General features: G+C 38.7%; 1 long non-coding RNA gene across 2 annotated transcripts; it reads left to right on the top strand.

Moving 5' to 3' along the window:
• The first annotated feature begins 1,904 nt into the window (after positions 1–1,904).
• LOC134297744 (uncharacterized) lies at positions 1,905–8,217 on the top strand. Of its 2 annotated transcripts, none has more exons than XR_010004607.1 (3): positions 1,905–2,015; positions 4,081–4,209; positions 6,596–8,217. It is a non-coding gene; the product is annotated as an uncharacterized LOC134297744 (long non-coding RNA). The 2 variants fall into 2 exon arrangements; XR_010004606.1 differs by having other exon boundaries at positions 1,951–2,037.
• Positions 8,218–11,099: the final 2,882 nt, after the last annotated feature.

The raw sequence follows: 11,099 nt of genomic DNA, 5'->3' as shown, positions 1-11,099 counted from the left end.
TATCATGAATAAAAATGTGTTAAATTTAAAATATTCATTATCAAGTGTTCATTAGCACCCCCTTAATTCAGATCTTCCATCCTCATGAGAAACCTTTAGATCACACTGAATTTCACAACTTTTCTTCCTTACACATATATAGCTTTATACAGAGTTTATAAATGCCAGTTCGCTTGACTTAGTTCAGAGAATGTGGCGGCTTCTTCTAAAGCAGGGTTGGGCAACTGTACAGGGGGTGAGGGACATTTTTCCTCCTTGTGCTCATCCAGTGCTGCATTTTGGCACATTTTCAAGGGTGTCCCAACTTTTACCTGTTCCACTAGCCAAAAGCAGAGATGGGATGGGAAGGTTACAAAACAGATTTATTGGAAATTTTAATGAAAAATAAGGACATGCAGTGGGATCTCTTCACAAAGGATACAGTCCTGGCAAACAAAGAATACATAAGCCTAAATATTCCCTGATTTCAATTCTTCCAAAAACATTTTTATAAGGATATGCTTTCCTTTTGGTTCAGTTTTTCTGCTGTTTGATTCACTGCTTAACTGAAATAGTGGTAGGCAAATCCCCCAAATTCTTTCTGTCAAACCCTTCAATGTAATGTCACTTTGGTTACCATTTGGGCCAATTTTCAGTCATTTCCCCCCTCTTCTTTTGTCTTTTAGGGAGATTTGGAGAGTTTGGTGAGTTAGGAAAAGAAATAATAATAGTAGTAGTAGTAGTAGTAGCAGCAGCAGCAACAACAACTTCTTTATTTTTATATCATACCAACTATCTTCCTGAAGGGACTCTGGGTGGCTTACAAGTGGGAACAAGCCCAGAACAGAATTCAGCAACTAAAAATACAGTTAAAAACATAATAACATATAACAATCCATTTAAAACATCATTAAAAGCAACAAAATATACAAGCAGTGTTAAAACTATATCAAATCAGACTAAGCAACCAACAACTGGGAATACGAATATGGACATGATCAGATTACAGAGAGCTGGGCATGGACTTGTGCAAAAAGCAGATTGTATGGCCTGGGAGAGGGGCTAATTGCTGAGTACAAACCTCACTGGGGCTCTCATATTTGCAGGACTGAGAGCCGTACTCAGCAGATATTTCTCATAGTTGCCTTTCTTGCCTGGGATAGAAAAGAAGGACTGCAGGAACTTCAGCCATACAGAACCAGAACAGAGAGAGAGGACTATCAAGGACTACCAGGAAGCTGTAGGGAGGAAGAGTTTGCTGTTTGTTGCTGCTGCCTGGGACTTGGTTGGATGATGCTGGAAGGGTTAATCTTTCTCAGCACTGCCTACCCAGTTTTCTGTACAGTGATATTTGAGATTTGGAGGTGGGGGCAGAGATAGAATTGCAGCAGTCTATCCATCCATCAACCAGGTAGAGTGTGTATACCTAAAGGTGGGTAGCTGGGAATAGGGATTCTGTTAGTGTACCGTCTATCCTAGAACTCAACAGTCTCTAGCCGGAGTGGTCTTGGGACTAGTTTCGGAGTCTCAACAGCGAATAGTGCTGGAAGACTTCATGTTGATACTGCCCCATCCTTAGTGGCTTAGGATTTCATGGTGTATTGTTTTTGTTTTTTGCCATATTTCTTTGCTCTTGGATCCAGATTTTCCCCTGTTCAAAGAAGAAATTAGAATATGTGTTAAAAGCATGACTGGAGAAATCCACTTGAAATCTACAAAGGACTTTATCATAAAAGCCTCCAGAATCACCACAGACTGGCGAATCCGATGGTGCCTGTCGGGGGGCTTGGGGAACCCATTGCCCCATCCCCCGCATTGCCCAACTCACCGGAGTCCCCATCCCATGGGGGAAGTGTTGATCTCCCGGCCTCCGACAATTGTTGCTGGTGCAACACAGGAAGCTTTCCATGTTGCAGCCGTGGTGGCATACTCAGGTTCTACTATAGTTTGCCCTGCTGGAAGTTCATCTACATTGTGGAATGGGAGCTGATGGGCTCAGTGGAGAAACTAGATCTGAACCGGCGTCTGCCACCAAAGTAAGCCCTGTCAAATGAGATTGTAAGTATATATGTACAAGTCATAGCAACTCCAGAGCAGCATTTCAAATACAGTAGTGGTGTGTATGGGGCAATCTAAATGCATTTCTGATTTTATAGTCCTACCAAAATAGTATGGTAAATGAGAGAGTTGGGGAAGTTAAAATAAATGATGGAAAGAAATTTAATAAGATCCAAGTTCTTAGCAATTATAATCCATAAGATATGCCAATAGTTTAAACAAACTTGAAAGAGCTTGAATTAAAAGTCTTTCTGAAGCCTTAATATAGCAGCATTCTCTTTTCCTTCAATGAAAAAAAACCCCCGAAGTTGCTTCAGGTCTTAGAATTGTGAAATACGGTTTGTTGACTCTACCAGCAGACTTTCTTCATTTTAAGTAAATGGCAGTTATGGCAGTAGTGTGGTTGAGATCAGAATTATAGCCATAAAAGTGTTTTTATTACAAAATACATCTGTGACTTAAAAAAAAAAGTCCTCGAGGAAAGATCAGAGGAATGAAACACAGCCACACCTTATGTAGCATTTAATTTTTTCCAACAGAAATCATTCAGCCTGAGCAGAAAGAAAGTCTACTGAATATGATGTTTTTATAAAAACTCATTCTTTATATGGATGTTCTTCCATATAAAGAGAAATCACGAAGAGAGAATGTGTGCATGAATTTGTGTGCATAACTATTTCTCTTTGTCAGTTATGGGTTGTTTTAAATGTCTGGATGCTATATAAGCATAAGAAAATTAATATTGATAGCCTAAATGAAGTTGCCAGTTATGGGTAAGTTTGCTTTACTGACTCAGTGTGACATATTTAAATGATGACAACCATCCAGTAATTGATTCAATGGGTCTGCTTGTAGTTAAGATTCACAAGTGAATTTAGGCTAAAGGTGGGAATCATGCATCTTCCAGATGCTGGACTGCAACTTACATTCCTCCTTACTCTGTTGTTTGTAGGACCTTCCAATGTAACATCATCTGGATGGCTCCATCCCATACCTGATTTCGACCTGATCAGTAGTAGCAATGCCCTATGGTTTCATTGCTTTGTGGTGGTGATCCCATTCTCAGGTTTACAGCAGCTCTGGGTTTACAGCACCATTTTGTAGTACTTATCTGTGGTACTAAATCTATTTTAGCAGCAGCACTCAACAACCTGGACAATTCTTGTAAAATATTCTTGCACAACCCAATGTAGATTCATTACCACATTGGAATACAGCTGCTGCCATCCATTACTTGTGAACAGATGAGCAAACTATTAAAAATCAATTTGTGTATGTAAGAGGCATGAGACAAGCAGTGTTCATTACTTTCGAATACTGCAGTTAATGGGAGACACAGCCATGTCAGCCACCAAGTGAATCTTGATGCATCCAATTGCAGGGTTTCTAACACAACTAGGGAACATAAATGGTACAATTGCTTCATTTTCTTCCTCCTAAAATATTTCCTGAAGAAAATAGATGGGGAAAGAAAAAAGCAGATGAGAGAAATCCCAGCTTTATAAATACAAGATGTGTACGCCTTCAAGTTGCCTGCTGATTTATGATAGTCATGATGCCCATATTCCTTTTGTAGGCAAGGAATACTCAGGCCCTTCCACACCGCCTTATATTGCAGATATGATCTCAGATAATCTTCATTAAACTGGATTATATGAGTCTCCACTGTCATATAATCTGAAATAAGAAGATAATCTGGGATCAGATCCTGGGATTTAGGGCAGTGTGGAAGGGGCCTTAGAGGTAGTTTTCTGTTGCCTTTCTCTGAAATATAGCCTACAGTACATGGTATTTCTTCCAAGTACTAACCAGACCTTTCTTAACCTGATCTGCTTAGCTAACCAGGCAGGTAATTCCACAATTTGGAGGTGGTTGAAAAAAGGTTCTCTGGTTTACAGTTGACTGCTTGGGTCTGGTTGAAGTAAATGTTCCCAAGAAGAACTGAGCATACAGAATGGTTTAAAGGTGAGAAGGCGATCCCATAAGTAACCTGGATTCAATATAGGAATTTGAAGGTATTAACCAAATTTTTGTGTTTTTCAGGAGTCACATGAAACAAGAGTGGAAACCTTTTCATGAGAAAGAAGAATGAAATCCAAGCAACATGAGATACATAAATCCCAATCCTTAAGAATGTTCAGGTTCAGAGAAGGACAATAAGGATGATAAGAGGTATGGAAAATAAAACATATGAGGAAAGGTTGAAGGAGCTGGGCATGTTGACCTAGGTGAAGAGAAGACCAAGGAGTGGCATGACTACTTTATTTCAATACTTCAAGAGCTATCAAAGAGAGGATGGAGCTCTTGCTACACCAGAGGGTAGTACCAGGTTTAATAGTCGGAACTTACAAGAAAGTAAGGACCTTTCCACACAGCCATAAAACCCAGAATGTCAAGACAGATCATCCACAATATCTGCTGAACTTGGTTATCTGAGTCCACAATGCCATATAATCCAGTTCAAAGTAGGTAATGTGGAATTTTATGCAGCTGTGAAGAAGAGGCCTAAATTTCAATTGAGCATTAGAAGAAGGAGCTTCTTGAGAGTAAGTGTGGTTCAGCCATGGGACCAATTGCTTAGAAACATGATGGGATCTACTTCTCTGACTTCAAAAAAGGTTTGATCACTACTTGCTGGGGATGCTGCATTGATCAATTGGGAGGTCTCAATGACCAATCAGGTCTCTTCTAACTCTATGATTCTGTGACTCTATCTATTCAGAAGTAAGTCTGAATAGTCTCATTTCTTTTAATAAAATTAGTCTCATCTTTTGTATGTATAGGATTGTAGAGTCAGGTAGACATATTTATAAAGGTAGCACTTACAGTATATTACCTCATGAAGGACACAGTTGCTGCCTTTTTCTGTTCATTGAATTTTCTCTATAATTAAAAACATTTAATGATACAATTTTCAAAATGATTTTTTAAAAAAATATATAAACTTCATGAAAAATTCTTAATGGTCATGAAATGTTTGCTTTATGACTTATACAGACTTTTAAAAAAACAACGGTTTGGAAAAGAGTACTGGAAAAGTACTCTCACAGATGTGGTATTCTTTTATTTAAACTAACACATTTCTTTTAAAAAAAGAAAAACACAAGCAAACTTTTAAGGTCTAAAGTTGGCCCATGTTTTTTTTAAAGAAACACACACACACAAGTGTTTGTTTCAAAATTCAGCACTTGAAAATAGTAGCATTTCCCAAACATCATTATACCATGGCTGTAATGGCAAAATACCAAACATTCTGACATGCAGACTAGAAGGAATGAACAAAATTAGATGGTATGAAAGCTGAGGAGTATTTCATAGTCCCCTAAACTGCAAGGAAAAATATAAAGCAAACATTGACACAGAAAGCATGAAATAACATAACTTTGCCCACACTAGAAGGAGATCACTCTGTGTGTCCTGGAGCCCATTATACTAAATACTTTGGCACCGGTGTCTTATGTGCACGCCTAAAAATAAATGTCATTGGTGTTGCATCACAAACATCTTTTTATTGGTACTGAGCTAAATCCAGGATAATAAACAAATTATTCCCCTGAGCATTTGGAGACATGAAGAATCTCCCATAAACACTAAACTGTGTGTTTGGGTTTTTTTTTAATGGATCCACATCTAAAGCCCAATCCCTCTGCAATTTTGCCTCTAGACTACTTAATAGTTTTTGAAATTATTTATTATAATTTAGACAGCCAAAAAAGAAAAAAAGCCCACCTCTGAATTGGAATGCAACATGGACTGTATTCTAACCTTCAAATACTGAGACAATTTTGACAGTTTCATGAATTAATAAAGAATTGCCTAAAGTAGACGTGTGATTACAGCCAACCCACCACATTCGCTGCTTTTAGAAGCACAGGACCCCCATGAAAAAAGAAATTGATATTTTTCTCCCCTGCAAAGAATTTCTAAGTCCTCCAGCATGACTCTATGGTCATCTTCCACTGGAAACAGAGCACAGAATTACATTGGAGGACTTAGAGATTCTAGAAAAAACTTTTTGTAATCAAATCCACAAAAAAATCTACAAATGTAGAGAGGTGACTGTACATTATCATTTAAAGGGGACAGACTAATGAGGGATAATAACTATCAGATAAAGAGTGGGAAGTTTGTATGGTTTTGGTTGATTACTTGTTTGCTTGCTAACAGTTGTAGTGGATAGTATCCAGTTATTTAGTTCTGATAATTGCAGAGATCTAAAAAACAATTTGTTTTTTTTAGGGTTGTTGTATGTCTTTCGGGCTGTGTGGCCATGTTTCAGAAGTTCTGGAACATGGCCACACAGCCTGAAAGACATACAACAACCCTGTGATCCCGGCCATGAAAGCCTTCGACAACACAATTTGTGTTTTATTTTGTCTCTTTCTCGATTAAAAAATATTTTGAAAAAAATGACAGATAAAAGAATCTATGAACAGATTAACAAGTTACTGTAGTTAGTCCCATAGCTGACAAAACTGAGTGCACACAGATAAATGTTATGATATTTTCCTCATTCATCTTTAGTAGTTCATACATATTAAATTTCTCTTACACTCAGAATGACTCAAGAAATGCATGTATTGACCTGTCAGGACCATAAGGAGGATAAGGAGGAGCGTTTCCTCCCAGCAGCAGAACTTGAGCCTCAGGAAGAGAAACAGCCTGATACTACTAAGGCTGAGCAGGATTAGACCATCCCAGCAACAGAAGCACCTAAATTGGATCAGGAGGAGGAGGAAGAACAGGCATTGGCTCCCTCCACATGACTCCAGTTCAGGGTCAATGCCATCCAGCTGTGAAGGTCTAATTGATTGGCTGAAAGAAGGAAATAGCAACTGCACATTCTTATCAGGAGCTGCATAAAAGGCTGGTGGTTGGAAAAATTGACTGCTGGAGGAAAACTTTGTTTGGTGCTACAGCTGTGAATCCTTGATGCCTTGGAACTTTTGGACTACACTTGTGGATAATGGATGAGCTTTGAATCTTGGAAGATGTTTGGACATTAGAACTATACTTTGAACCCTGGACTATGACTTGGATATTGAAACAGGACTTGAGGTTTCAATTGAAACCTCAATATGTCCTACTAGGACTAACTGACAAGGACATCGACCTAGACCAGCATACAGAAGTACTTTTCAACTACCTGACAACAGCGGCAAGAATAGTATTTGCAAGAAAATGGAGGTTACCTACAATTACCTACAAAACAAAATTGGCTAATCAAAGTTATTGAAATCATGGATATGGTTAAATTGATCCAATTAATATCGAGGACACCGGGGAAACCCAAAAGGACAATGGACTGGCAACCATTTAAAGACCACATGAACACAGAAAGGAAGAGGATAATAACATAAATTATGCAAAGAACTATTGGGAAGACAATCCCAACAAAAGTGGAGAAAAGGAGAAGTGAAGTAAGAGGATAGATAAGACTGACAACTGAACACGAAGAGGAAAATTGGAAGATAACAACTATCCCCCTTCCCTTTTTAACCCTACAGTCCCCTCCATATACCTTCCCACCTTTCCTTCCACCTCTTCCTGAGAATCCTTAGTTTCATCACTCCCCCCTTTAGTTTCCCCTCTCTGCCAGTCCACCCTTCTTACCTGTTTCCTTTTTACCTTTATGTACTTTTTGAAAATCTTTAATACAAGTTAAAAAGAAAGAAACTTGACTTGTGGTAAACTTATGTGTATTTTGACCCCTTGGAAATGGACATTGGAATTTGGCTTGCTGGCTCCTGTTTACTGAATTGCCTAAGTGTTAAATCCTGGACTGCCTCTGACTACTCTTAGAAGAAAGGCTGCAGACTGTTGACATGACCAAATATGATTGACAAAGCAGCTTTCTATGTTATTGTGTAATGATAAAAGCATAATTTTAATGTGTACCACATTGAGCTGTGTGAGAATAAGACTGTGTGTGTGGGGGGGGGGGGGGGGGGGAGTAGCATTATCTAAACATGGTGTTTAGTCCTGTAGCGTTGCAATCACTATGTTCTCTATTCATAACTTATCACATGTTGTCTGATTTTGCTGGTTTACCAATTACTATACATTATCATCCTTATCTCATGAGTGAGTAGATTCCCCACTCTCTCTCCCCTTTAAAAATGTGTCTAACCTGGTCATTGTAAAGGATCGAACTCTAACATTAAAGACAAAAAAAAAACCCTAGCAATCTCCTAAGTAGTGCTATTTCTTACTTTTAAAGTACTTTTCAAATAAATTACCAAAAAGGATCAGGCAGCTGTATTATGACAGAGTACTGGGGACTCACTGCTGGTTAGGAGACAACCCACAGGACAGTCCATTTACCCATGTCATCCTGTTCGATTAAATGCAGGCGATTGACAGCTCCCACCCCATGTGTTTTTGGTAATTTGGAAATGGAATATCACAAATCTTAAACTCCTGAGATGATCCAGACTGTCTTCTTATTTGAGACTGTTATAATTTTAATTGTGGTGGGTGATGACAGGAAGCCCCCCTGTATTGTGGAATCGGCTCCATCACTTTCCATTGCCTAAATGGATTATAATTGTTTTAAAGGGGGGGCGTGTTAAGGTTGTAAGTGTGTCCACCTTCAGCCAAAGTTTTGAAATGTTTCTTTGTTGAATTGCAAGTTCTGCTATTTCTTTACACAATCTTAGTTTTTACCCAATTTCAGTAACTGGCAAATAGGCCTTGTGGATCTTAATAAGAGTTAGAGATTCATTCAGTATAGGTACACTGACTGTATTTTTTGGATCTGCCAGCATTATAATTGCATCTCAACCCTAATATTTAAACTACTGCATGCACCAAATTTCCATTGATTCTGCTTATGGCAACCCATCTCTGCAGTCTTTTCTGGGTACTGGCTTGGCTACCCATCCTCTAACATGGCAACCTATGAATCAAAACCAGAGAAGCCCCTTTTCATGGAAACTCATGACCTTTTGCCAGGTATTGAAATTTTGTTTGTGTCTCCTCTAACACATTTCCAACCAGCTTGTCTTTTTTCATACTTTCAAATACACAAGGGCAAATATAAAGCAGAATCAGCCAAAGTGGAGGCAAGTTGTATTGTGTGACTTACCCATTTCAATGCCTTTCATTTCATGATATAAAACACTGACTGAGAAGCTATTCTTTTCATGCATGCAAAAAAGAAATCTAGTTTTTTAAAAAACAGATAAACATTTTACATTTTCCACTGAGATTTTCATTTTCTGTAAAAACTCAGGCCAGATGTTTCTCAAGTGTATCTTTTCATCTTCTCAAGGGGGGAAAAAATCCCCTATGAATGTTCAATATTACTTTAGAATTCATTTGATCACTCAGTAGATAGAAAAGCTGTGGATCTTTGTTGTGGGATTCATTCTCAGTGTTGTTATACTTTCTAGGGCAACTGATTAGAGGCATCATGACATTGTAAGGCAATAGCAGAGTTTGCTACCGGACTCAATTCAAAGTCCTGTCTTTGGCCTATAAAACGTTAAACGGCTCTGGTCCAACTTACCTGTCCAAACGATTCTCCCTTTATGAGCCAACTAGAGCTTTAAGATCTGCTGGGGAGGCCCTGCTCTTGGTTCCACCCCCTTCGCAAGTTCGACTGGTGGGGACGAGAGATGGGGCCTTCTCAGTGGTGGCCCCTTGGTTGTGGAACTCCCTCCCCAGTGACATCAGACTGACCCCATCCCTCCTGGTCTTCAGTAAAATGTTAAAGACCTGGCTTTGCATACAGGCATTCGTGGAGTAGGGTAATACAGAATTCGAACTCGAGCTAGCAGTTGAAAAATAACTATGGGAAAACACTGAAGTATGGAAATCAAAACTTCGCCCTATGTATGTTTTTAACCTGTTTTATTGTATTTATATGTTTTAATCTATATATACAAAAGAGTGATGGCATCAGGGCAGCGGACAAAACAAAACTACAGGCCCCCCAACCTTGAAATTTGACAACACAACCCATCATTCATGGCTCTAGGTTGATACAACAAAAAGAAAAGAAAAATAAAGTCCTAATTACAGGGAGAGGAATAATAGTTTTTATCCAATTGCTGCCAGTTAGAAGGCTAAGCTCCGCCCACTTGGTCTCCTAGCAACCTACTCAGCCCAGGGGACAGGCACAGTTTGGCCTCACTTAGGACTCTTCCACAGATTATCAGATTTTAACTGGATTATATGGCAGTGTAGACTCAAGGCCCTTCCACACAGCTATATAACCCATTTAGAATCTTATATTATCTGCTTTGAACTGGATTATCTTGACTCCACACTGCCATATAATCCACTTCAGTGTGCATACTAAACATAAAGACAACCATACAACAGACATTCAATACCACCAGTACCTCAACAATTTCTCACCAACACCACCAGACAACGCCACAGCAACGCGTGGCCGGGCACAGCTAGTTGTTTATAATTTGATATAATTTGATTATGAACTTTGGGTTCAAGGAAGGTGAGTGCCATTGTATGTCACACTTGTCAACATAATTTTCTTGGCCAACTCTTGTTAGTCCAACCAACTTTTGAGCCCATAGACAGAAAGCAATTAACTCTAGAAATTGCTAATCCTTAGTGTTTCAATGATTTTTATTGATGCTTTCAACATATAAGTAAAACCACACAACTAAAAGGATAGCACGGGGGGGGGAGGGTACAGGGGGGTGTCGGGCGTAGTGAGGGAGAGTAAAGAAAAGAAAAAAAAAGAAAGAGAAATCTGTGTATATATAAGAGAAAAAAAAAAAAAAAAAAAAGAAAGGGGAGAAAAAACAAAGACCATGAAGATATACAAAGACAGTTATACAGGTTTCGATTAAAATTGACTTCCATCTTCGCACAGTGTCTTAAACAATCATAAGTCACACAAATTTTCCCCTCGACCTTTTCCTTCTGGTGGCCTTATTATGTGTACTTCCATCTATGTACATGTTTTCCCATTATGAGACTCTCTTCCTTTTTAGATAATTACCTTATACTTTGTTTCTTTCAAATAGTTTATTACCAACTCCCAATTTGTCTGTTTTTTCGGTCTCCCTTGGTTATTATGCAGCAGGTAA

The sequence above is a fragment of the Anolis carolinensis genome, chromosome 3 (assembly GCF_035594765.1).
Source record: "Anolis carolinensis isolate JA03-04 chromosome 3, rAnoCar3.1.pri, whole genome shotgun sequence".
Classification (NCBI taxonomy): Eukaryota; Metazoa; Chordata; class Lepidosauria; order Squamata; family Dactyloidae; genus Anolis; species Anolis carolinensis.
This window is presented reverse-complemented; position numbering and strand designations above follow the sequence as displayed.